At 46.3% G+C, this 27331-nt stretch overlaps 1 protein-coding gene across 10 annotated transcripts in view; it reads right to left on the bottom strand.

Moving 5' to 3' along the window:
* Positions 1-27331, bottom strand: part of MVB12B (multivesicular body subunit 12B) — a 492693-nt gene that overhangs the window by 192324 nt on the left and 273038 nt on the right. The gene's annotated exons all lie outside the window — the stretch shown is intronic.

Raw genomic sequence — 27331 nt, 5'->3', positions numbered from 1 at the left:
TGAAGCCTCTTTTGTCTGGAACACTGCTGGTTGTGGTTGCCATTTCAGCAGGAAAGAGTGTGGCAAAGCACCAACTAGCTCTTATTAGAGTTTCTGCTCCTTGAGTGCCATGACCCCATAACTCACATTTCATTGGCCAAGACTGACTTCAAGGGGCTGGGGCATTGGTGACCAATAGAATAACCTATCCTGGTCTGCCCTTCTGGGCACTACATATTCAGTCTGCCACCCCTACCCCACCCCCGTCTCGCCGAGCAAGCCAAAGTCCCATCCAGACCCTGGCTCAAGCTCAAAGTCCAAGAGTCCTGTGTGATGCCTGAACTTCTCTTTATCAAAAAGGAAAGAACTGGTTTGTTTTGGTTCAGAGTCTATGAACCAAAAAGACTTACCTGCCACCCAGAAGCCCAATATACTGTGGCAAAATGGGACAAGGAAATCGCAGAGAAACACTTCCATTCTGAAGGGACGAGAATAGGTGACACTCAGTGGTCACAGCTCTGGAGCTTCTACAACCATTCTGGGCACACATTTCGAGAGGGCCATTCCCTAAGCCTGGGGAATGTTCCCTGAGAGGCCCCAGTACTGTCCAGGATTCTCCGTGGCTCTTAGGGTTCCTTCCTTTTCCAAGGTTGAACCATATGGAAATCCACCCTTAGGGACCAAAATGTTTGTAAAATAGACGTTTGAATAATGGCGATTTCCTAAGGCTCAACCTATCTCCTCCACATATGATGAGAGCACTGGAGAAGACAGGGAAAGAGCAGATTTCTCAGCCTTTTTTCTTTGCACTGAGGATTAGAAACCAAAAGGTGGGGTTAATCAGTCAAAATCTCTTTTACACCAGGCTGATTATTCTTAAGAAGGAAGGTTTCAGTGAACAGTAACACAATCTACTTCATTATCTCATTGAATCCATACAACCACTTTCTGAGATAAATTTCATGAGCTCTATTTTGCAGACAAGGAAACTGAAGCTCAGAGGGTTATGTACTTCTGTCCAAGGTCACGCAGCTAATACGTCTTTGAGTGAGAGGGAGTGAGAGGTCAAATTTAATTGCATTGCCACACTGCCTCTGCAAAAAGAACAACAAAAACAAAGACAGAAACCTCTCTCATGAGACCACAGATGGGCTGGGAGCCGAGGCATCCAAGGCATCTTTGTGATGACTTGGGCTTAGTTATAATTTCAACTGTGTTATGCAATTGCACTTTCATCATGAAACTTTAAGCCTTGGCTCGCCTACCAATTTTTCCATGTCTCTTTAAACACCCAGGAGAGGAAATCTGGTTGGCCCAGCCAAAGGTCACAGGTCACTGGCCAGCCTATGCTTGGCTCTTATTGGGTCAGACACTCTCCCCCGGCTAAGGAGCTCCAGCTAAGGTTACAGAGATACAAAACATGGCACAGGGCATCAAGGAGAATGATTTTTCTCCTTTGTCTGAAACTACCAAGTTCTGGCCATATCCAACAGTAATGCAGTGTAAGGATCTCGTGCTATATGAGCTGTGCTAAATTCATTTACCCTTCACAACAAACACATCCTATAGGCGCTATCATTAGCCCCATTTTAAAGACACAGAAGCTGGAAACTAGCCCTCTGACTCATAGATTCAGCTTCACAGCCGGGACTTCTGAATGAAAGCACTTTCCTCTACCAGGCACTCCCATGGCACCTCCTCCTGGAAGCCTTTGCTGATTTCCCCTTGTTGAAGTGGCTTCTCTTTACGGAACCCCTACAAACCTTCCACCTGCTCTTCGGATCTGAGCACGTTTCACCTTGTGCTCTGTCTGGGGGTTGCGTGTGATTCGTCCCTGCCTCTTCGTTTGTTCGTGCATTCACTCATTCATTCGATGTTTATTGCGTGCCAGGCCCTATGCAAGGCACTAGGGATATATTCAAATAGAGTCCCTGCTTTCAGAGTTTATCGTCCAGTGGGGAAGACAGGCATTAAACAGATAATGACACCAATAATTAGTTAATTACAATTGTTATAAATGTTATGAAGAAGTCCGGGGGGATGTGAGCATTTATAACAGGGGACCTGATTCTAGAAGGTACGGAGGACGTCTCTGAGAAAAACAGTCTATCAGTTGAGTTCTGAAAGGGTAGGTAGGAACAGGCCGGGACAAGAAAAGGCTGGGGGCTGGGGTAGGGAAGGAGCTTTCTAGGCAGAGAAAGGAGCTGGAGCCAGGCCCTGAGGCTAACAGAGCGTGGTGAGCTGAGCCTGGGCACAGCGGGTCAGGAGGGCAGAGCAGAAGGAGGCTGGCACTCGCCTAGCACTGAGGTTTGGAGGAGTCTGCCTGCATCCACGCCGCCAGCCCAGCCAGAGGCTCCTGGCCTGGGCAGCAGGCACCGGAGCAAGAGTTTGCAGGCATTTGGTCTCTGGCGAGCCAGCAACTGGGAGCGATGCTATTCTCCGGCCATACCCCACGCTCCTGGGTCAGGAGGAGGGAGGTGGCGGAGGACGTGCACAGCACACTTTTTATATATGTGGGGCCATAATATTTAAGTGTCTTGGCTGTAAGCCTGCGACTAGGTCCCCCGACAGCCAAGCCTTGCTCCGCACGCTCTAACAGCTGTCTGTAAAACCCGTTTATGGAGCCTCCATAAATTTCCCAGCTGCTGCAAACACAGGGCTGGGACAAAGAGTCGGTGGGAGGGAGGCGTGGGAGCCGGGCTTCAGCATCTCTGCTGGCTCGTCCTCTGGGCCCCGGCTTGCCCCCTGCCCACCAGGGGCTGCCTTACCCTAAATTCTTTTATTGAAGCTGATCTTAACGTCGACCCCGTGGGGCCTGGCTGGGCAATCCAGCTCGGCACAGGCGCAGGCACTTTCAAGATTGCAGCAAAAGGTACAGTAAATCAGAATTAAGTGTCATGATAGTGATTTGAACTGACACTGTTTTCACCTTGTCCATTTACTGGGAAATATATAACAGGAATAGATTGAGCCTGTCATATTGTACCTGAAAAATACAGCTGTTAGGCTAGGAGAAGCAGCTGGCACCGAGGCAGGATCCCAGTGGACAGGGGGCATATGGTGGGAGGGGGGCTGGTTGTCAGCGTCCCGTTGGGGTGAAAGCTTGTCCTGGGATCACTGAGAGCCTGACTGTGCTCGTCCAAGGGCCCGCTTAGGGCAGAGTCAGCCTGACCAGCCTTCTCGGTGGTCAGACCCCAACTGCTACAGGGACCCTGTGGCCAGCTGCACGGCCCCGAGGGCCTGAAGCACTCAGACTACATTTTTTTAAATGAAGGGGGGAAAAAAAAAAAAAAAAAAGCCTGCAACTTTCTATTGAATCTAACATAGATACAGAAAAGTGCCCAAATCATATTGCTGGATTCATCTTCACCAACTGAGTACACCTGAGTACCCAACACCCACATCCAGAAACAAGAGAAAGCCCAGATGGTCCCACGCCCTCCTTCCTCCCTCAAAGGGGACCGCTATGCTGATGTCTCAAGCTGTCGACTGACTTTGCACGTGGCATTTTAATGAGGTCATTTTGAAGTTCCCACCTATTTTTGACACCCCCCCCCCCGAGAAAACAGGAACCTCTCAGCTTTAAAATTATTTATAAGGAATATGAGCAACGGACACCCCCGTCTCCCCTCCTGGAATCTCACCCGTGGTCTTGACCCCACTCCAGGGGCAGGGTGGGCAGGAAGGACGGTGGAAGGACCTGGGATGGGGGTGGAATGGCAGGGGTGGGGCAGGACTCAGAGATGAGGGAACTGCATGGGGGAGGCCCCAGACTGGGGTGGGACGAGGAGGGAGTGGAGGGTCAAGGAGAGGGTCAGGGTCAAGGATGAACTGAGGGTCAGGATCAGGGCAGGTTCAGAAACAGGGTGGAGCCATGAGCAGGAGGGGCTCAGAGAGAGGTGTGTGTCGGGGGCAGAAGGGAAAGACTTTGCAGGAAGAAGCTGGGTAACAAAATGCAGATGGAAGACAAGCTCTTTGCAACGGGACTGCAGCTGCTGCCCTCTGCATCCTCCCAGCCCCCTACAGCCCCAAGCCTGGGGTGGCTCGGCCTCCCAGCCTCTCTCTCCCAGGTAGAGCCCTCTCCACCCCTCCCCATTCTGACTGGGCAGAAAGAAGGCTGGTGACCATGAACCAGGAACAGGCAGCCATGAACCGGGAACAGGTAGCCTCAGGCTACCTTAGTCTTGCTGACCTGATCTCTGGCTCAGGACTGGCTCAGATTTGCTTCCACCCTCAGCTTCCTCCCCCCTCTACCCCCAGGCCAGGGACTCCACCCTGCCTGGCTGGGGCTTGAGTCCCCTTCCCCACCCCCGACTCCACCCCGGGGAACCCATCACCACCTCCTGTCCCTCAAAGTCACAACTGCTCCCGAGCTTCTGGCTGCTGGCTGGAGACTTCCCATGAACTGATCACCGTGGTGCTGCCGTGTATCTAATGCCAAGTATCTCCTGCTGTTGAAGGACAACCTGAGGAGGAGACACTCCTTGGGCAGGAAGAGCTGTCCTTCTCACCAGCCCAAACCACCACCCAGCCAGGGACCACACCGCTCAGATCACGATGGCGGCCTCCTTCACACAGGGGACCCCGGCTTCCCTCCCATCAGGTCCCTTCCACCCACATCCATGTCCTGACCCCATCTTCTGCTCCCAGCCCCTTGCGCCTGCTCACAGGAGGGCCACTCCTGTCTCTGGCTTTGCCTTCAATGCTTTGACCTCCAGCTCTGGATTCTTTCCGCCTCTGGCACCTCAAGGAGGCTTGTCCTCAGGACCCCCTCAGGAGGTGAACTGGTGTCTCCTTATGAAAGGGCAAGTCAAGCCACTGCCCCCACCTTGGTAAGACCTTCCTGAGCAGCGTGTCCCCATGCACACACTCAGGGAAGCCCCACAGTCGCCTTGTCTGATGCTGGTTCTCATGGGACATTGGCAGGGATGGGGCGTGCCTGGTGTATTCCCAGCACCCACTCAACACCTGGCACAAAGGCACCATGTAACAAATATCAGTTGAACAAATGGACAATGAATGGCACAAATCACAGGTGTCAAGGTCGAGATATCTTGGGTTTAATCCTGACACCTTTACTTAGAGTATCATTTAACTGCCTTGGGCCTCACTTTTCTGTAAAATGGGTTAATTCCACCTTACTCCGTGGGGCTCCGGGAAGTCTGAAAGCAATCACGCATGTCAGTGTTTTCGCCATGCCTGGTACGCGGTAACTCAGCACTCAAGGAAGGGTCCTGGTTACCACGTCCATTTTCTCTGGCTATGGCAATAACTACTGGTATTTCTAGTCCTAGAATCACTTGGTTCCAGCAAGTGAGGGGCTCTTGTGACATCCTAGGTTAACTTAGGCAGGTGTTTGCTCATGGCCTCGGGCTAGATGCTTCCACCCTCCTTTGGGCTCACGATAGCTTCAAAGTCAAGGCAAGAGGTAGGCAGACTCTGCCCTTTGCCTTTGATCCCCAAGGGCCCTGACTTCTGTGCAGGGCTAGAGAAGGCCTGTCCCTCTGTTCATAAGACCCACCTGCCACTGTCCATCTGCTGGGCAATGACCTTGCCTCCCCATCTCTGATGGGCAGACCAGGGCCAGCCCCAGGGGAGCAGCATGGTGAGGGGGACCAGGGCCCGCTGGTCAGCCAGGAGAGGCGGCAGTTCTGCTGATGAAGGGCCTTTATCGACCTCCCTCTGCAGGCACAGGCTGCATCATTCACAGGCCCCAGGACGGGAGCCCATTCATCTGGGGCACGGAATGCGAGCAAGGTGGGATTTCTCATTCTAGGGCGACGCGGAGTTCACATCGGGAAATATTAGTCTGATGAGTTCCCTGCAAGTGGAGGGACTGTCAGGCATTAATCACGGGCTGAGGGGGCGGCAGCGCTGGGCCCTTGGTCCAATCCCCCAGGGTCCCATCCTTTCTGGGAACTTCAGAACCTCGCCAGGCCTGGAGACAAGGATGGAAATTACCCTTGAAGTACCTCGGGCTGCTCTCTATCACTCTCTGAAGGCTTTCTGCTGGGGGCTGGAGCCTTTTGTGAAGGCTTAGGCGGGAGGCCTCACCCCCTAGGTCTCAGCTTTCTAGTCTGTAAAATGGGATGGAAGGTGGAGGTACCTGCCTCACCAGGTGATCGTGAAGCCAAAAGGGGACCATGCATGTCAGCTGCCCAACTCGGTGTCTGGCATACAAGGGGTGCTCCATAAATGCTGGCCCGCCTTCTGCCCCTTCCCTTTTCCCTTCCTCTACTGCACTGGACATCCCCGGATGGCAGGACCTGGTTTACGTCTCATCTCTATGAGGCCTATATGATGACAGCTAAGTGCATGAATGCACGAATGTATGAACAAACTGAAGATACCTAGTTTTTTTGTTTGAACACTGGATGCTCAGCCACTCCACTGGCAGCCACAGCCCCCTCCACGGCCCGGCCTTGCTTGCTCCAGCTGCATGTGGGCACAACTTATACCAGTTTGCCTGGAATGGCTGAGAACCACTACCCTGTGTCTGCACCCCTTGTCCAGGGTCACTCCCCCAACCCAGCCAAGTAGGGGGCCCCTGAGAGGCCTGAAGTTTTTCCCTGCTGCCCTGGTCCCCTCAGGGTATGGCTAGGGCAGGCCACTGCCTCGGGGGTTCAGGTGCTGCTCAGGGAGGCCGGGTATGACCACAGAGGCGAGTGTGGCTGAAGCAGACGGCACCAAGGCAGGAGTATTTTACAGCTCTGCCCAGACAGCTAATGGCTTCGGTCACACTGCTGGCCCAAATGGTGGCCTTGGAGCAGCCATAAATCAGGGGGTACCTGCCCAGCAGCCCCCACCTCCTCCCAGATCATTTTCCTGGGAGGGGAGGGAGTGTTGCCAGGAGGTTTGGGGCCCTCCGAGCTAAGGGCTGCAGAGTCGCTCATCAGTGCCCACCCAAGCCGGGCCTAGCAAGGATGTGAAAGTCTGGGTGGGACTAGGGCGAAGTGGGTGCATGCACACGTACGTACGGGAGTGTGGACAGACCTTCATTTATGCTCCTGCATACAAATGTCTGCATCCTTGTGTGTGTGGGGGGATTGTGTGAGCATGTCTGTGCCTAAGTAAGCCAATGTTTGAATGTCTATGGACCAGCGGATGTCTAAAAGTGTGTGTGTGTGTGTGTGTGTGTGTGTGTGTGTGTGTGTGTGTGTGTGTGTGTGTGTGTGTGTGTGTTTTGGTCTTTTTTTGCTTTTTCTAGGGCTGCTCCCATGGCATATGGAGGTTCCCAGGCTAGGGGTCAAATTGGAGCTGTAGCCGCCGGCCTACGCCACAGCCACAGCAACTCGTGACACAAGGCGTGTCTGCAATCTACACCACAGCTCATGGCAACACTGGATCCTTAACCCACTGAGTGAGGCCAGGGATCGAACCCACAACCTCATGGTTCCTAGTCGGATTCGTTAACCACTGAGCCACGACGGGAACTCCCAAGTGTGTGTTATTGTGTGAGTGTATCTGTCTTTGTACATCCTGTGTGTGTGTGTGTGTGTGTGTGTGTGTGTGTAAGAACTGCAGGTCTGTTCACGGGTGTTTCTACGTGACTGTTTCTCCCTATGCACCTCAGGAAGTGTTCATGTGCTTTCCTCTGTTTGAGGATGCATTTGTGTGTACCCCCACATCTATGGATATGTGTCCGTATCAGTGAATCACATCAGCATTTATGGCGCACCTACTGTGTGTCAAGCTTTGTTCTCCACACTAAGGGCACAAGGCTGACTAGACAAAGTCTCTGTTTGGGGGGCATGTTACATTCCAGCAGGGAGACAGACAACAAATAAGCACCAAGGAGCAAATTAAGGTGGGTCCGGAATAGACGTGGGGGGGATGCGGAAGCTGTTTAAGGAAGGGAGCAGACGGGGCTTTCGGGTGGAGGTGGCACTGAGCAAAAAGTATGAATGGTGAGAAAAAGAAAGCGCTGTGGAAACGTGGGGCAGGACTGTGCAGACAGAGGGAACCGTCTATATGAAGGCCCGAGGATGGAGCAGAGCGAGTGGGCAAGGGGTGAGGGGCCGCGACAGAGGGCAGGGAGGACCGGACCAGACCTTAGAAGGCCTTAGAGACCTCGGAATGGAATCGAGAATCTCTCTCAGGAGGCAAGGAAAGCTTGAGGCAGGGGAATGGCACGTTCTGATTTAAGTTTTAAGACATTCACTTCGGCAGCTGGGTGGGCCACGGGGAAGGGGAGAAGCTGTGACCTGTAGGGCGCATCAGGTGAGCAGCCTCCGTGGAGAAGATCAGCACGGCAAGCGGTGATTGGTAAACAAACTATCTTTCCTACAGCTTTTATTGTGAATAAGTCAACCCCACAAAACTGTTGAAAGAAAGGTTTGGTTTTAATATAAGTAAGCTTCACCTACGGTTACATTTTTGCAAACTTTGTTTTCTCCCCCTCTCCCTGCCCTTGAGGGCTTGCTGCAGACATCACAGCATTTCTCCCTGGGAGACTTCAGAGCATCTACTAAGAGCAAGGACATTCGCCTGCATAACTGCAATGCCACACTCTCACCCCAGAGTGTAACATGGATGAAATAAGATCTACTTTAAGGTCTACATTTAAATTTCTCCAATTACACCTATTCTGGTGTGCCAGAAAACCAAGGGTATCTTGCAAGACGGTGGGGATGTGTCAAAAGGATACAGGAGATGGCGTGATGGAGTTCGCCAAATTCTGAACAATTTTGAGCATAAAAAAGAATAATGACAATAATGGATTTTATACATAGCAGATTGGACTAAGCAATACTCCATGAATTTGTACTAGTACTCAGGGAGACGACAGGAAGACAAGTTCTTGGCAGAACAATGTAGAACGAAAATAGAATAATACAATTAGAAAAACCACTGTTTTGCCATCACCAGTATTATAATTGATTCAAACAACGCTTGTTAGGGGATGCTGAAACTGCTGGATAAAATGTTGAGGGCACAGAATAGTCACATAATTTCAAAGTATCACCCAGCAGATTAATTTTCCATGTCGAGCAGGAAAGGTGTCCTTTACAAAGGTAAGACTCTAGCAGATACCACCTTAACCAAAGGATCAAGCTTAGCATTGACGATAGTGGGATAGAGGACCTCTTTTGAGCAGAGACCTGACAGGGGTTCCCCTTGGATTGAATGTGGGATCAAAGAAAGCAGGAGAAATCGAGACTAAGTTCCAGATCTGGAGCTGGATCAACTGGTTAAACGGTGTTAGCATTTGCTGAGATGGGGAAAAGCCCATTGGAAGGGAGAAAATCAAACCATCCATGCTGGCTCTGTCTAGTCCGAAATGTCCATATGGGTTGAACTGTTGAAAAGGCATCTTGGTCTATGACCTTGCAGCTCATGACCATGATTAAGGATGCAGATGGAAACTCATCAGTGTACAGGTACCCATGGGCTGGATAACATCGTTATCCAGGGAGGAAGTCAACTTCGGCAGTTTAAAAAGCTTTTATTTGTGATCAAAATAGCTTTAATTTTTCTCCTATGTGATTAATACATACTTAAAAGATTTTTCTTAAAATGAAAGTCTATTAAAGAACAAATTCGCAATCTCGGAAACCTCATCATTCACATTCTGATGATCGTGGCTCAAAACCTTTCCGTTACTCTGTTTTCATATACAGGTTTGTACATAAATGGTTCTTCTTCTTCTTTTTTTTTTTTTTTTTTCACAGACACTTGCAGAACAGGCTCTTTATCTTACCCCCTTTCCAACTCCCTACTTCTTCCCTAAAATTCCTACAACCAATGTTAAAATCTGGTATGAATCCTTCCATATTTGTTACATGTTCATACAGTTATATACATAAAGGGCTTGCCAATCCTGATCATGACTGTTCAACAAAATGGACCATATGACACACATTTCTTGAATTTCTCAATTAATAATATCGTGGAGACCCTCACAAATAAATTTATTCTTTTTAATGGCTACATCTTATTACACGGCAGGAATGTGTCCTGATTTAAACGCTCTCCTGTTGATGGACTCTTTCTAGTCCTTTGGCCCCTACAAATATTGCTGCACTAAACACCTTTATATATTCCTGCATATGGATGCTTTACTTACTTCTATAGGACAAATTATGAATGGGAGTGCTGGGTTGAAGGACATGAATTTCTCAAATAAATTTTTTTTAAAAGAGTGCTTTCCAAAAAGACAATATCAATTCCCTTTCCACCAGTTACATATGAAAATACACTTTTCCTTTCATTCCCATCAGTCGTAGGTGTTAACATTCTTTTGAATTTTTGCCAATCTGATGGGCGAGAAGTTGCTTTAATTTGCATTTCCCTGATTATTAGAAGGTTCAGCCATATGTTTATTGGCCATTTGGGTTTACTCTTCTCTGAGCCTATTCATGTCCTGGGAACATTTTTCTATTGGATGCTTTGTCTTTTTCTTAACAATTTGTAAGAGCTGGAAATTAACTCTTTATCTGTCATGGGCATGGTAAATATATTTTTTCCAACTTAGTGTTTGTCGTTTAACTTTGTTTATAGGGATTTTCATAAATTTTATGTGGTCAGAAAGTTCCACATCCAATAATGACAGAATACCCTGTAAAAGCTCATCGCTGACAAATAATGACTACAAATTCTGGACAAAATCTTTAAAAGGCTATGTAAAAGCACTGGAAGTGATCAAAGTCTAGCAAAAATTGGAGAGACTGACACTTGGGAGAAAGGAGGGAGAGCAAATGAGTTTCCCATTTTAACATCTTTGTGCCAAAGTGCAGGTCCCAGGCAGTGTCACATGAGCTGGCTAAAAACTGGATAGAACTCACTTGGTGTGGAACCAGGGGACAAAATTGGGGGCTTCCATAGTAGTTGGAAAGTGAAGTAGGAAATCCTAGAAAGAGAAATTCATGGAGAGGGTGTTCCAAATTCTGCTTATAAACTTTACCCAAGCCTCAGGATGCTTTCTTAACTATGAATTCAGTGGGGAAACTCCTAGAAGCCTAACTAGCTAAAATAACTGAACAGATGAACAGATTTCAGCTACAGCCAACCACAGGGGAGAGAGAGTTTGGAGTTTGAGTTCAGCCAAGTTAACTGTCTGGCAAAATTAAAAACCAACACTCTTTCAGAGGAATATAATAGAATCCAGATTCTTGACAATATACCATTGACAGTATCCAGAATATAAACAAAATTACCAGATACATGGGGAAATAGGAAAATGTGAACCATATTCAAGAGAAAAGGCAATCATAGAGACTAATCTCAAGGTGACCAGATCTTGGAATTTAGAAAAAAGAATTTTAAAGCAGCTGCCATAACTATGTTTGAGGACGTAAAAGAAAATATGCTAGTAATGAATGATTAAATAGAAAATTTCAGCAGAGAAATAAACTATAAACAAATGAGAATTCTAGAACCAAAACATACTCTACCTGAAATAAAAAATTAACTGGATCAAATTTTTATGTAGTAAAAGATAATTACCTTTCTTTTAAATAGACTTAGGTTTCCTGTCACAGTTAAAAATGCGCTCTTCCCACTCCTATTTGGCCTGCAATCCCTGGATTATACATATAATCACCTAAAATTTTTCCTAAGGTTTTTATATTTTATTTTTTCATTAAGTCTTATTAATTAATCCACTGGGATTTAATTTTTTATAGGGTGTAAGGTGAGGATCCAACTCATTTTCTTACAAATGGATAAGGTGTTTTTTTCCAGCATTATTTGCCAATTAACCTTTTTCTTTCTTCCTGAGGGTGAAACACTTATTATGTATTAAATTTGTGTATACAGAAGTTCCCATTCTGGTTCAGCAGAAACAAATCTGACTAGTATCCATGAGGACCAAGGTTCAATCCCTGGCCTGGCTCAGTGCCGACATGAGCTATGGTGTACGTTGCAGATGCAGCTCGGGTCTGGCATTGCTGTGGCTATGGTGTAGGCCGGCAGCTACAGCTCCAATTTGACCCCTAGCCTGGGAACCTCCATATGCCATGGGTGCAGCCTTAAAAAGAAACACACACACACACACACACACACACACACACACACACACACACACACTGGGGTATATTTCTGGACTCTTCATTTTGTTCCCAACTTTTCTGTCAATCCAATAATCTTAAGCCAATATCATACTGTCAGATTCTAACAGCTTTATAGTATATTTTAATATCCACAAGGCAAGCTGAGTCCTTTCCTTGTCTTTTCCAGCATCTCCCAACTGTCTGCAACCCTTGACTTGCGGCCCTCTTAAATCTTCAGATCCAGTGTCACCTCATCCTGCCCCCTGTTTCTGTCGTCACATCTCTTTCTCTTGCAACAATTGTGGTTCCACTGGGCCCATCCAGCTCATCTCAAGATCCTTAGCCTGATCATATCTGCCATGTCCCTTTGCCATGGGAGGTAATAATTCACAGGTTTTGGATGTGGACATCTCTGGGGGGCCATTTTTTCTGCCTGCCACAGCCATCAGTTCCAGCTGTGTGCTCAGGATGGGGCTGCCTTGACGACACTGTGACAGCATCACGTTTCAGAGCCCAGTCCCTATACTCTCAGGCTTACTAGCTCAGATCTAGTTTCTGGATGAAGGAGACACCTTTTCTGCAGGTGACAGGTACCAATCCAAGAACAGAACACTCTCTTACAACAGCTCAATGACTAGATCTGCAAAGAGCAGATGTGTGCATACACAGACACAGGCACATACATACGAGGTGGGATTACCTAAGGGAATGGTTCAGGATTGAACCCTGGGTGCTGTTAAAAGCCTACAAGTGCAAGTGCATGACCAAGTGTGTGTGCACACAGCGTATCCACGCAGTTGTGTGTCTGCATCCACTCATGAGTGTATGATTGTAAGTGAGAGCATAAGCATGTGTGTACTGAATGAATGTCAAGGTCAGTGTGCATGTCTGCACATGAGTCTATATACGAGTGAGCTTTTAAAAGAATGAACAGAAGGCAGCCAGTTTACCATTCTAGCAGATGAACATAATTCATCTCTGGGGAGAAGGCTCTCTGTTTTGAAAAGTATGTTGTTGGCCCCCCCTGGGTGTCGTAAGTGGCCTGGCAAGGCCTGGAAGGCAAGGGATGCATCAAAGAGAGAGTTGAATTTCTCGGGAGAATTTGTGGGGACAGCCTGCGAGGCATAGATACAAGACAAAAAGAGGTGGGAGGAAAGGCTGGCAAGCAGAAAGAGGACGCCAACAGGGAACAAGGCAGGGATCCCATGAAAGGTCATGGCCAGTGCGAAATTCCCTACGGTGAAGTATAGCTGATACTTTTCTAGGAGTGGTGAGGCCTGATAGTGAGTTTTAATTTGCTTCCTGCTGTGTGCTCTAATAGTCCCCACTGCCCCAAACTTTAAGTGAAGTCTGATCACACAATAACCTTTGTTGGTACTGTTTACGGAGAACAGGATAAAGTGGTATAAGGAGCCAAAGCTGGAGGTCAGAGCCGCATTTAGGGGCAGGGAATGGTGATGAGGGCAGCCACAGTGCACGTCACCGCAGGAGAGTCTGCCTGGACACCCATGCAAAAACCAGGGGAGATCTTCCACAGCAAGTCGGATGGGAGCTCAAACTATCTGATATTAATACAAAGCGAGGGGTAATCTCTGAGCCTCTGGGTTATTATGAGCCTGTTCGGACATTGTGACTGTGTGAATATGCTTATATCTTTGTCATCTGGGCTGGATGTATCTAACTCAACACTCTGTGCCAACCTTACCAATTTGACTACTCAATCTCTCCAATGCAGCTGGATCTCAGTCTCCCTAAGAGATCGGCATCTGCATTAACAGCTTTGGTCACCACCTATCCCTGGATGTTTGATCTGAGCTCAGAGATGAGTTTAAAACTGTCCACTTGACATCTCTTCAATGTCCCTAAAGCACCTTAGAGTCAACAGGTGTCCAAGTGAACTCACTACACTCTAATGACCTAGTTCTTGGCCAGGATTCTCAGCAGATGGCTCTACTGTTCACTTAAACACAGATGCACGAGGCTCGGTGTCATTCCTGGATTCCTGTCTTTCTCACTATTCCTTTATCCAACCACTGCAAGTCCCATCGGTGTGACCTAATTGCATTCTTATCCATCCCTTTTTCCCATCCCCACTGCCATCAATCCAGTCCAAAAAACTCTTTTTTTTTTTTTTCTCTTTTTCAGCTGCACTCACAGCACATGGAAGTTCCCAGGCCAGGGAACAAATCCAAGCCACAGCTCAAACCTACACCACAGCTGTGGCAATGCTGGATCCTTAACCCACTATGCCATGCTGGGGATTGAACCCGATCTCAGCAGCAACCCAGGCCACTGCCAGGACAACACCAGATCCTTAACCCACTGTGCTACAGCTGGAACTCCAGTCCAATAAATTTTTTTTTTTTTTGTCTTTTGTCTTTTTGTCTTTTTTGTTGTTGTTGTTGTTTTTGTTGCTATTTCTTGGGCCGCTCCCGCGGCATATGGAGGTTCCCAGGCTAGGGGTTGAATCAGAGCTGTAGCCACTGGCCTACACCAGAGCCACAGCAACGCGGGATCCGAGCCGCGTCTGCAACCTACACCACAGCTCACGGCAACGCTGGATCGTTAACCCACTAAGCAAGGGCAGGGACCGAACCCGCAACCTCATGGTTCCTAGTCGGATTCGTTAACCACTGCGCCACGATGGGAACTCCAAGTCCAATAAATTCTTATTTCTGCCCACACTGCTGCAATATAATCAGTCTTCCAGCATCTACTCTTGACCTCCTCCAATCAGATTTCTACTCTGCAGCCAGAGAGAAAGAGCAGTTTAAAACACTATGTCAAAGTATTGTATGCCATGGTTAAAAACAGTGGATCTCCACCCATTTATCCCAATCCCCTGGTCCTCATCCCAGAGGCAACTTCCAGCTCCTTTAGCCAGTATTTAAGGTCTCCCTGATGTCCTTCAGTAATATGCTTCTGTTTCTGTTTCTTACATGTCTTAGACATTTTTCATTGAACTCCTGCTGTGACAGGTGAGGTTTTAGCTCACAGAAAACACTACCGAAATGCTGCTCTTTGCAAAGTCAAGTCGTGTATTATTCTTCTATGCGTTTTCTTTTTTGGATACCATCCCCCCACAAATTACCATGACCTGGTACTGTGTGCCATGACCATATATGTTCATTATTTCCAGCCTCTCCATCTGGTTCTGGGTTCCACGACATCCTCCCTTTCCAGGAGACTCCAACGTGCACCATCCCTCCTTAGAGCTGCTGCACTGCTTCTCTTCTGGAATTTCTCCATTGTCTTTCTGAACTGGCCCCTGTTTCTTAGACACTATGCATTGCTCTCCCTTGACTTACTTTGCTATTTTGCTGGAGCACATTCTCAGGTAGTTTCCCTTTCAAAGGGAGCTTTGGAGGTAGATACCTTTCTTCTCCCTACCCACTGATTAGCAGTTTCGCCAGGTACATAAATTCTAGTCGAAAATCATTTCCCTCAAAATTTTGATGATATTGAAAATATTATATCTCATGTTACTAGGAGAAATCTGATGTCATTTTGGTACTCAGCCCTTTATAGGTAGCATATATTTTTCTTTCTTGAAGCTTTTAATAGCTTCTATTTGTGGTGTTATGATATTTGAGTATTCGGTGGGCCAGTCTATCCTAGAAACTCAGGTCCCTCATTTATGGGAAAATTTCTTGTATTATTTCTTTGTTAACTCTTCCTCCCACCCCCTTCTGTAAATTAATTTTTTTCTGGAACTACCATTAGTCAGTTTTTGAAAGCTTTAAATGAATTCTTTCTTCTTATTTTCTTCTCATATTTTCTGCCTCTTTTTCCTTGGTATTACATTCTGAAAGATCTTTTTTAGTTGATCTTTTACTTCTGTTGAATTTTTGATTTGAGTAATTCTGTGTTTAATTTCTCGGAGTCCTTATTATTTGACTGTCCTGTGCATCCTGTGTGGCAGGAGTAGGGTTGCAAGGTTTAGAAGTTGATGGCTTTTTTTTCTTTGGCCAGCTTTTGATTAATCCCCTTGTTTTATGCCTTCCCACCTTCCTCTGGAAGCATCATCTTTGAGAACAATCCTCTCCCAAGTGCTGTGGGGTCAAATCCTTTCGGAAGGAAAGCCCTTCAGACTGCCCTGAAACTGCAATTCCTTCTGAGAGCTCCATCAGCAGCTCTCTGCCATCCAATTTTTGGCTTCCAGAAATTCAGTGAAAGGTTTGGCCTGTGATATCTCTTCTCCTGGTTCCTTTCATCTCTGTAAGTACATATCCTTTTTACTTCTTTCCACTCTTTTTGAAGGTGTCTTAGGAGAAAAAAGGAATGAATGCGCATGGTGCTGTTTTTTTAATTTTTTAGAAAATGTATCTTAACTTAAGGTGGTAATATTTTATTTTTTTTACTGCAGGATAGTTTATTTATAGTGTTGTGTTCATTTCTTCTGTACAGCAAAGTGACTCAGTTACACTTGTGTACATACTTCTAAAAGTTCTTTTCCTTTACGGTTTATCACAGGATATTGAATACCGTTCCCTGTGTTATATAGTAGGATCTTGTTGATTATCCATTCTATGCATAGTAGTTTGCACCTGCTAACCCCAAACTCCCACTCCATCCCTCCCCACCTGCCCTTGGCAACCACAAGTCTGTTCTCTGTATCTGTGAGTCTGTCTCTGTTTTGTAAATAAGTTCATTTGTACCATAGTTTAGATTCTACATATAAGTGATGTCATGTGGTATTTGTCTTTCTCTTTCTGACCTACTACACTTAAAACAATAAATCTCTAGGACCATCCATGTTGCTGCAAATGACATGATTTCATTCTTTTTATGGCTGAGCAATATTCTATGATATTAATGTATATCTTCTTTATCCATCTGTCAATGGACATTTAGGTTGCTTCCATGTCTTGGCTATTGTGAATAGTGCTGCTATGAATATAGGAGTTCATGGATCCTTTTGAATTATAGTTTTCTCTGGATAGATGTCCAGGAGTGGGATTGCTGCATAATATGGCAGCTGTATTTTTAATTTTTTTTTTTTTGTCTTTTTGTCTTTTGTTGTTGTTGTTGTTGCTATTTCTTGGGCCGCTCCCGCGGCATATGGAGGTTCCCAGGCTAGGGGTTGAATCGGAGCTGTAGCCACCGGCCTACGCCAGAGCCAGAGCAACGCGGGATCCGAGCCGAGTCTGCAACCTTCACCACAGCTCACGGCAACGCCGGATCGTTAACCCACTGAGCAAGGGCAGGGACCGAACCCGCAACCTCATGGTTCCTAGTCTGATTCGTTAACCACTGCGCCACGACGGGAACTCCTATATTTTTAATTTTTTGAGGCGCCTCCATACTGTTTTTCATAGCGGCTGCACCAACTTATATTTCCACCAACAGTGTAGGAGGGTTCCCTTTTTTCCACACCCTCACCAGCATTTGTTATTTGTATAATTTTTAAGGATGGCCATTCTGACCAGTGTGAGGTATTATCTTAATGTAGTTTTGTCTATCAGTCACCTTTTTATAAAAATTTTTAATTTTTTTTAAATGTTTGGCAGCAACCATGGCAAAAGGAAGAGCCAGAGCTGTGAACTATGCCATAGTTGCAGCAACGCTGGATCCTTAATCCACTGCACTGGGCCAGGGATGGCACCAGCACCCCCACAGAGACAAGCCGGATCATTAACCCACAGTGCCACAGCGAGAACTCCAATCAGTCACTTTTAATCAGAGGTCTAGAGAGATCAATGTAAACACAAAACAGATCATACCGCCACCTTTCAACCCTCCGCGCTCACCCCAACTTCATCTAAAACCCACATGGATTCCTCACTGCTTCCTGGCAGGCCTGTTGGGCTCTGCTTGGGTTTCCCCTACTTATTTCTTCAGCCTCATCTTGCTTCTTTCCACCTCTGCTCACACGGGCCTTTTCTTCCTTCTTCCTTTTAAGGCTTTATTGAAGTGTAATATACACGGATAAAAACGCACCTAAGTCGACAGCTCAAAGAGTTTTAACAAAGTGGACAACATTTTAGAAAGTCTTTGAGCTGTCGACTTAGGTGCATTTTTATCCGTGTATATTACCCAGAACCCAGAAAGTGAAAGAGAAAAATCACAGACTCCGGACGCTGCCTTTGTGTCCTTTTCCAGCCACTACTTCCTCGAGGACAACCGTTCTCCTGACTTCTAACACCATGGGTTAGTTTTGCCTGCCTCTGCACTTTACCTAGATGGAATTATCTGTTATCTACACTTTTGTTCTGTCTACTTTCACTCATAAATACATCTGTGAGATTTATTCATGTTGAATGTAGGAGTCACTCACTGAGTTGCACGTGTATGCCGATGCATGAATAGTATCCCGATGCATGACTATACCACAATTTATCTGTTTGGATAAATGTATCCATTCTGCTACGTACAGGCATTTTGGCAGTTTTGAGGGTGGTGCCCCAGTGAACAATTCGGTACATGTCTTTGGTATACATACGCCAGAGTGGAACTGCTGGGTCACTGGCGCGTACACATTCAGTTTTAGTGGATAACAGTTTGCTGAAGGACCCGTCTGTATTCCACCTGCAGTGCGGGAGAGTTCCTATTCTTCACATCCTCGTCAATCCTTGACATCACATCTTCTTACTTCCAGCCATTCTGGTGGGTGGACAGGGGTACCTCGTTGTAATTTTAGTTGGCGTTTCCCTGATGACTAATGGAGTCTGGCACCTTGTCATATGTTCACTGGCCTTTTGAGTAACTTCCTTTGTAAGGAGTCTGTTAAAGTCAAAAAAAGTTGGACTGCCTGTTTGGTTTTCCTATTAATTTGTAGGCATTTAGAAAACTACATTCTGTATCCAGGTTCTCTGCTACAAATGTGACTTATGGATGCCTCCCCCCACTCCTTCAGTTAGCCTGGCACTCTTCTGTTGGTGTTCCTAAAATCTTTTAGGCAGGGAATTTCTTAATTTTAACATGTTCAATTCATAATTTTTGTCTTATTTAGTTAGCCTTTTTGTGTCCTGTTTAAGACATATTTGCCTCTTCCAAGGTTTTCCTCTAAAAGCTGTGTTGTTTTACCTTTCACATTTAGTTCTGCAAATCACCCAGACTTGCTTTTTGTGTATAATGTGAAGTAGGAGTCAAGACACACTCTTCCTCACATGGCTCTCCAGTGGGCCCGGCACCACTTATTGAAAAGACCGCCTTTTTCCTGCTGGACTGTGGTGTCACCTTTGTGTACGAATATGGTTCTCCTGTACAAGTGGGTCCGTTTCCAGGCCCTCTCCTCTGTTCCACTGGTCAATCTGTTTAGCTCTGCACCAAAACCATGCTGCTTTAATTCTCCAGCTTCAGGAAAAGTCTTGGCATCCAGTGTCGCTTCTCTTCTTCAAGTCGCCTTGGCTCTTCTTGGGCATCAGGCTCCTTTTAGATGCATGTGTTTGCTGTGGCCCTTCCAACCCCCGGGACTTTGCACGTGTTCCTTCTGCTGACACACCCTTCCCTCCTCTCACCGCCAGGTTAGCTCTTACTCTTCAGAGCACATCTCAGTGGTTACTTCCTCAGAGACGCTTTCCCTGGACTCCCTGACCAGGTTGAATGCCCTGGGCAAGCCTTCATCACATCACCGGCCTCTAGTTTGTAACACTGAATGCAATTCAATTTTACGTCTATTCTTGTGGTTATCTGATCAATGCTGATCCCTTCTCTAGCCCGTCGAGCTCTGCGAGGAAGGGGACCGCGTCCGCATTACCTGTCAATAAAGTCCCAGGGCTCAGCACAACTTATCACTTAATCAAAATCTTTGGATAAATGAAGGAGAGCGCCCCTTATTTATGACAGTCTGAGTGTGTATGTGTGTTTGTGCGTGCCTTTGTGTGTATGCACACAAGCAAAACTTTTCAGTGTGTGTGTTGGGGGGGTTAGAATAACAAAGAGGCCAACTTTGGGGAAGCACATCGGGGAGATGGACCCCTCCACTCCTCCTTGCCCCTCCTTCTCCCCTCCCCTCCCTGAACTGACCAGCACTCCCAGCAGCCCCCTCTCATCTCAGAGTGGCTGGAGGAAGACGCTGGTCTCCAGCTGCCTCCGCTCGGCTGCCCTTGTGCAGTTGTCTGCCAGTTGTGCACGCCGATTACTATGAATGCCACCATCTGGTACGCCACGTGGACATCATAATCTTTTCTTAATTACATTAGCAGCGCAATCAGTTACTGCATTACAAGGCCGGCGATGAGCTTTTAAATCTTGGTGGAAATCATAAATAATTGCACTAAGTACCAGGCGCCAGATGTGTGTGCCAACTTTGGTTGCACTAGATAAATAGTAACCTTACAAGAGTGTTAGACAGCAGGCGGTCCGGCCGGCCACCAGGCCACGGCACACCTGGGGCCCCACTGCAGGAAGGCCCCCACCGACCATGCACCTGAAGAGTGGCAGGGCAAGGACCCAGAGAAGCCCTCCAAGTGTGTGGGTGCCAGGGAGAGAGAGGAGTTCTCAGAGCCAGAGCCAGAGCGGGCGCAGGAGGAACCGGGGAAGGACAAAGGGAAAATGAGGTGGGTGGATGGAGAGAAAGAGAGAGAGAGAGAGAGAATGGGAAAGAGGAGGCAGGAGGGGAGGAGGAGCAAAGAACAGTGGAGAGAGGACTGGAACCAGAGGGAGAAAGGGAGAGAGGCGCTGAGACAGGGACACAGAGGGATACTGAGACGGTGACAGGCAGACATGCTGAGAGACCCAGAGACAGTGACAGCACAGAGAAAGAGAGAGCATAGTAAAAAGCCCCAGAGGACGGGGAGGAGGAGAGGACAAAGGGAAGGAAGCGTGTGTCGGCTGACCTTTGGTCTTGGCTGGCAACTGGGAGGGATCCCAGGGACCAGCTCAGCCACTAGTGCAGCAGACATATGGTCAGAGGACGGATGAGGCTGCGGCCTGGCCCGGGGAAGCTCCTGGGGGGTGCTCTGGGAAGGGAGATCTTGTCCTATCTTTTCTCCCTTTTTCTGAAAACCTCCTGATTCTGGGGGGTGGGGGTAGGGGCAAGGTCACAGAGGATCCAGAGGAAGCAGCTCTTGTCAGTGCAAAGGGAGCTACTAGAGCTGCTTTAAGTAGACAGAGGGCCTGGGACTAGGGAAGCCGCTCAGAGGGGAGACTTTTAGGTTGAGACGTGTTTGGTAACTCACCGTTAGCCAGAGGATGGGCAGATGAAAGAAGAAGAAAGTGTTCCAGGAGTGGGAACAATAACATGTGCAAAGGCCCGGAGACAGAAAGGAACGTAGCAGGTTTAAAAATGGGGAGGGGGTGCAGACATGGCTCAAGCAAAGAAAAATCATAATAGAGCAAGATGGGTTAAAATGATTGGTTAAGATGTGATTATTTCTACTCATTCCTGAAATCTTACCAAAATGGACTTTAAAGGAATGTCTAAAAAATCTACAGGACAAAGAAAACAGGAGAGAAGACAAAAGCAGACAAGGGTTATTAACCAAATTTTGGAAGCTGGAAAGAAGATGAATGATGAGAATTGACTAGCAGAGCAGAGGAAGTTGAAACTGGAGACTGGAGGAAGAGGGGCCCGACTAGAGGTAAACCAATTAGTCCAACAGACCTGGGAAAGGCTCAGGGATGGAGGCTGGGTGCCTCCATAGGAGCGGGGAGGGAGTAATGTGAGCTGGTAGGTGAAGGCTTTGCTCAGCCAGAAGACCAAGCACACCACCCACCACAGCTGAAGACAAGAAATTTACCCCCGAGAGGTTGACGGAGAAGGCTCTGGACTTGGGGCCCTAGCTAAGAGAAGAGTGAGGCTTAGACTAAAATGGACACGTCTGTCCTCCCAGACTGCTCACTGGATGCTGGCAACTGGGCTGAGGGCTGTCTCTGTGCCTCCTTCTCCCTTCAAGCCAGACAACTGAAAATTTTTTTTATGGGTCAAGTGCCTGGCACAAAGGAATAGGGCCATAGAGACCACCAGTGACACAGCCAGTGACTACCTGAAGACCCCTGGGTGAGTCCCACCTACATGTAAAGAGCTTCCACTCAGCTCTTTTTTTAGGGCTGCATCCACAGCATACAGAGGTTCCCAGGTTAGGGGTCGAATAGGAGCTGTAGCTACTGGCCTACATCACGGCCACAGCAACATCAGATCCAAGTCGAGTCTATGATCTCACCACAGCTCAGGGCAGTTCTGGAACCTTAACCTACCGAGTGAAGCCAGGGATTGAACCCGTATCCTCATGGATACTAGTCAGGTTCATTTCCGCTGAGCCACAACAGGAACTCCCCACTCAGCTCTTTATGCAACACTTGGAAATATGAATGACGGTCAACTATCACCAGATATTTGTAGAAAACTCTAAAATGAAAGACAGAGACCAAATATTCAGAAGAATATGAAAAGGCAACTAGAAGGAAGAGAGAGAATTGCAGAGCCCCCTCGATCTCTCACAAGCATCTTAATAAACCTTTCTCTTGCCTTAAAAAAAAAAAAAAAAAAAAAAAAAAAAAAAAAAAAAGGAGAGAGAGAGAGAGAGAGAGAGCATACAGGGAGCTGGGAAACATTTAAATAAACACTTACAAATATCCTCTGAAAGATAAGAGAAGGCACTGCAGCTATGAAATAAGCTTAGAATACTATGCATGTGTTTTTAAAGGGAATGTTGAGAAAACATGAAAGGGTTGGAAGATAAAATTAAGATAACCCATAAATTAGAAAAAAAAAAGGTAAAGAGAATATCTTTCAAATAGAAGTAAAATATGAGAAAATTAGAGGAGCAATCCAGGAGATCTAACAGACAACTAAATCAGAGATCCAGAAAGAAGAAATAAAATCAATTCAGGAAGCCCAGAGTGATGCTAATAGGTATTAGAGAAAAAGGGAAGAGAAACAGAAAAGTGACCAGTACCAAAGAAATAATACAAGAAAACTTCCCAGAATTGAAGGACATAAATCTCCAGGTTCAAAGGGAACAGGCCAGCCTGATAAAAAAGACTCAGAACTAGGCATGTTAATGTGAAATTTTAGAAAACCCAAAATAAAGAGAGGTCTAGTAACTTTCAGAAATGAAGAGTATGGTACACAAAGAATTGGGAACCAGAATAGTATTGAACTTCCCAATAAGAAACTCTGGAGGCTTAGAAGACATGGGACAAAGATGTACAAATTACAAGGGAAAATAATTTCCAACAGAGAATTCTGAATCTCACCTAGGTAACAATTAACTGTGAAAGAAGAATAAATCCATTTTCAGACATGCCAGATTTTAAAAAAATACTAGCTTCTTTGCATTTCCCTCCAAGATGCTATTAGAAGACATCCTACAGCTAAATTAGGGAGAAAATCAAGAGAGATGAGAGCATGGGATACAGGAAATGAGGTCCAAGAGAAAGCAAAGGGAAAACCTGGGATGATAGGAAGGAAATGTGTCAGGATGGCAGCTGTACTGTACACCCAGAAGGCCTGGAGAAAAGTGACCCTGGATTATGGTAGGAATATGGAATGGCATAGGAGGGAAAACAAACAAACAAAGGTTAGATTACCTGATAAATCTGACCATACTGGGAGGGCTTTTTAATTTTATAGTGCATTGGCAAGTTTGAGGCTGAAGTAGTAAAGAATCACAGAAAACTAGGCAAATCCAAAAAACAAAGCAATCACTAACTCTGGGAAAAACAAAAGTTGTACAAGAAAAGAATGTATTAATAGTACTATGTTAGAAGGATGGGAGGAGGAAGACTAACTGTGTGGTATGATGGAGGAAAGTCAAGAGATTTTTCTTCAACAATATGGAACTAGCAGCATAGACAGCTGCTTCAAAATAAAAAGGCAAAGATCAGATAAGATTGCCAAAAGTTGAAAGCTGTCTCTTGAGAGGGGGAAACTCAGGCTTCTAGGAGCCCTCTCTACTCCTTGGCTCATGACCCCTTCCTCCACCTTCAAAGCCAGCATTACAGCATCCTCCAATCTCTCTCTGCTTCTGTTGTTACATCAACATTTCTTCACCCTGAACTCCCTCCTTATAAGGACCCTTGGGACTGCCTTTAGGGACCACTGAGGATAATCAAGTTTCATCTCCCTGTTTCCAGGTCCTTCACTTAGCACACCTGCAATGTCCCTTTGACCACGTAAGGTAACACAGTCACAGGTTCTGGAGACCAAGACATGGACATCTTGGGAGGGCACTAGTCAGCCTACCATGGTGACCCTTTAGATGGTTAAGGGGAAGAACAATTACCTTTGGCTTTTACTGTTTTGTTTTGTTTTTTTTTTTACATAAACTTTATCCCATAGCCAAGTTCTGTTCGTGCTACACAAATGTACGTGTGTTGGCCTACTGTTGGTAGGAGACTCTGACAGACAGTGTAGGTAGGTGGCCAAACACCCGGCCCTTTTATGTTGTCTGATGGCACATTCAGGGCCAAGGGAAGCTGTGCATTTGTGTGGCTTCCCCATAGGCTCTGAAGGGTCACACATCCCACCATGAGGTCTAAAGGTGGTTCTGAAATAATCATGGCCTTGAATCTTAGAGATCTGAATCAAAGGAGTACTCTCAGAAGAACAGCATATTTTATTAATGTACAAACAAAAAGGGAATCTGTAATGAAGAGAGGTACTATTTTTTAGGTTCGCAGAGGAACAACTCAATAAGCTTACCGCAAACCCAAAACCCATGGAAGGAGTTAAAGAAGCCTGTTCTCAGAAGGCTCTATATCCAAGAATTAAGCTGTCTGAAAAATCAAGGTATGTAGAGAAAAGCATCCCTCAGGCAAACAATCAGATCAGGAGCAGTGGGAGAAAGTAAACAATTAAAAGCAGCTCCACTGAGCTGGAGGAAGAGAAAGATTAAGACGTTGGGACCAGACTGGATGGATATGAGATGGCAAATGTGATCTTGAAGTCAGAAGAGGTGGAGGTAAACACAGCATTAGAGAAGGGGCCACATTTTAGCTGTTGCTATACCAGCAATGGTGACAGAGAAAGAGAAGCAAGATCGCAGAGGCAGGTTAGAATGAGTGTCCCTCGGGGAACCACAGAGGCCACTGGGATGTGGCTTCTTACACACACACACACACACACACACACACAGAATCTATCACTAGAGCCACTGGGACCTCTCCACTTAAGACACTGAGCGGAGGGGGGTGGGTATCTAAACAAGGAGTACAGAGAATCCATCCACATTGGAGAGGGAAGAGGAAGAAAATCAGCACAAAACACCAGAAGCATCACAAGGTGAATTTCAAGGTAATAGAACTATTGTAGCAGGCGATCAAGTTATTACCTAGCCCCTGAGAGAACAGCCGGATAAATCTATGGATTTAGGACTCTCTAAGGCAGTGGTTCAGTCATGGCTGTACGTAAGAATCACATGGGAAAACTTTTCAACATAGTGATGCTTGAGCACCACTCCAGATCAAATCCATCAGTCACCATCTGACTGATGGTGTTAGAGAAGGGGTCTCAGACTTGAGCAGGCATGGGAATCCCTTGCTGGGCTTGATCAAACATGGGTTTCTATGCCCCACCCTCAGGGTAGAAGTGATGCTTGAGATTTTATTTTATTTTATTTTATTTTTTTTGCTTTTTAGGGCCACACCTGCGGCATATGGACGTTCCCAGGCTAGGGGTCCAATCGGAGCCATAGCTATGCCACAGCCACAGAGGAGCCAAGCCGCATCTGCGACCTACACCACAGCTCATCGCAACACCAGATCCTTAACCCACTGAGCAAGGCCAGGGGTTGAAGCCACATCCTCACGGAAACTAGTTGGGGTTCGTTACTGCTGAGCCACAACGGGAACTCCTGAGAATTTTTAATTTAACCAATTATTCCCAGGTGATGCAGAGGCTGCTTCCCAGGGACCTGAGGCTGAGAACCACTTTTTCTAAGGGAAGGTGCTACAGAGATAAGACAGATGGAAGCGGAGCCAGGCAGGACAATGAAACCTGGAGGCAGGCCTGGGTTAGACGGTGGTTGATGGAGAACATCTCCTGGGCAGGATCACCCAATTTAGGAAGTGAAGACGGGCAAGATTTGTTTGCTTAATAGATGCTTTTAGCATAGCTAGACCTTTCTGACTTCATTCTCTGTCACTCTGGGAGACACCATGAGACAAAAACAGTGCCTTCCTGAAAGGAGAAAGCATGGGGCATACGAAACCACAGGGACAGACTCCACAATTGTAGAAAAAGATAAAAAGTCTCCTCGGGCCCTGGAACATTCCAAAGAGAAGGCTATGCCCCGAAAAGCATGTGGTAGAGATTCTGGATCTCACCAGGACCGTAGGGGAACAGGTTACAGAAGCTTCAACCACAGCTTCAGCTCAGGAGTCCACTGAGAGCAATTTTGCAGGAAAAGCAAAGTGTGCAGAGAGGAAGAAAGCTTCTCCAGAACAGTGGTTCACACTTTGCTGCATATCAGAATTACCTGGAGAGCTTTTCAAGTGCCCCACGTATAGACGGCAACCCAACCAATTAAATCAGAATTTCTGGGGGCGGTGGGGGGGAAACCCAGCCATCTACATTTTATAAAACTCCCTAGGCGCTTCCAAAGTGTCGCCAAGTTTAAAGAGGGTCTTGCTACTCATATTTTGGGCCGTGAACCAGCAGCCTGGGTATGATCTGGGAGCTTACTATAAATGGAGAGTCTCAGGGCTTCTCCTAGACCCACTGAGTCAGAATCTGCTTTTTATCAGTGTCTCTAGGGATCCGAGTACAGTTCAATGTCTGAGAGGCACCCTCTAGAAGGCAGGATTTTTTAGGCCTAAGCAGTTGCCAAGCAAGAAGCACTGACAACAGAAGCTGGGGCATTGCTCTGAAAACACCTAATCTAAGACACCGTGGGGGCTGTGTCATTGGAGAGGGCTCACGTTCAGTTTTTTACTGGTGATCCAGAAACACAAGGTTCTGTGAACAGTGCTGGAGGGAAAGAAGATGATCTCAGCAAAATTTACCAAATTGGTTTAACAGTGGCTACCTTTGGGGAGAGGGATAATGAAGCAGGAAGACCGAGTTTTTGTTTTCTGTATAATCTGAATTTCTGAACTATGTGTGCGTGTGTGTGTGTGTGTGTGTGTGTGTGTGTGTGTGTGTGTGTGTTTTGGGAATTGTTAAGGATTATGTTGATGGTGGGATTATGGGATATTCTTTAACATTTTCTTTATTAAAAAATCTAATAAATGGTATTTTTACAAAAGCAATATACAAAGCAAAAGCAATTAGAAATACCAAGATGAATTTGGCAAAATCACCGTCTTAATAGGATACCTTAATATTATTGCATTGCTTTGTCTTTGTCAAATCAACTAGGGAAAAAGAAATAAAAACATGGAAGATATGAATAATTTCATTAATAAGGTTATTTACTAGATTATATTTCAAAATATATAATCTACTTACATGGAATATATAATCTTAGCACATTCCA

The sequence above is a fragment of the Sus scrofa genome, chromosome 1 (assembly GCF_054392235.1).
Source record: "Sus scrofa isolate SSC_HxYL_T2T_F1_AM1 chromosome 1, Sscrofa_HxYL_maternal_Yorkshire_Landrace_v2.0, whole genome shotgun sequence".
NCBI classification, from domain to species: Eukaryota; Metazoa; Chordata; class Mammalia; order Artiodactyla; family Suidae; genus Sus; species Sus scrofa.
Note: the sequence above shows the minus strand (reverse complement) of the source record. Positions and strands in the feature narration are given on the sequence as shown.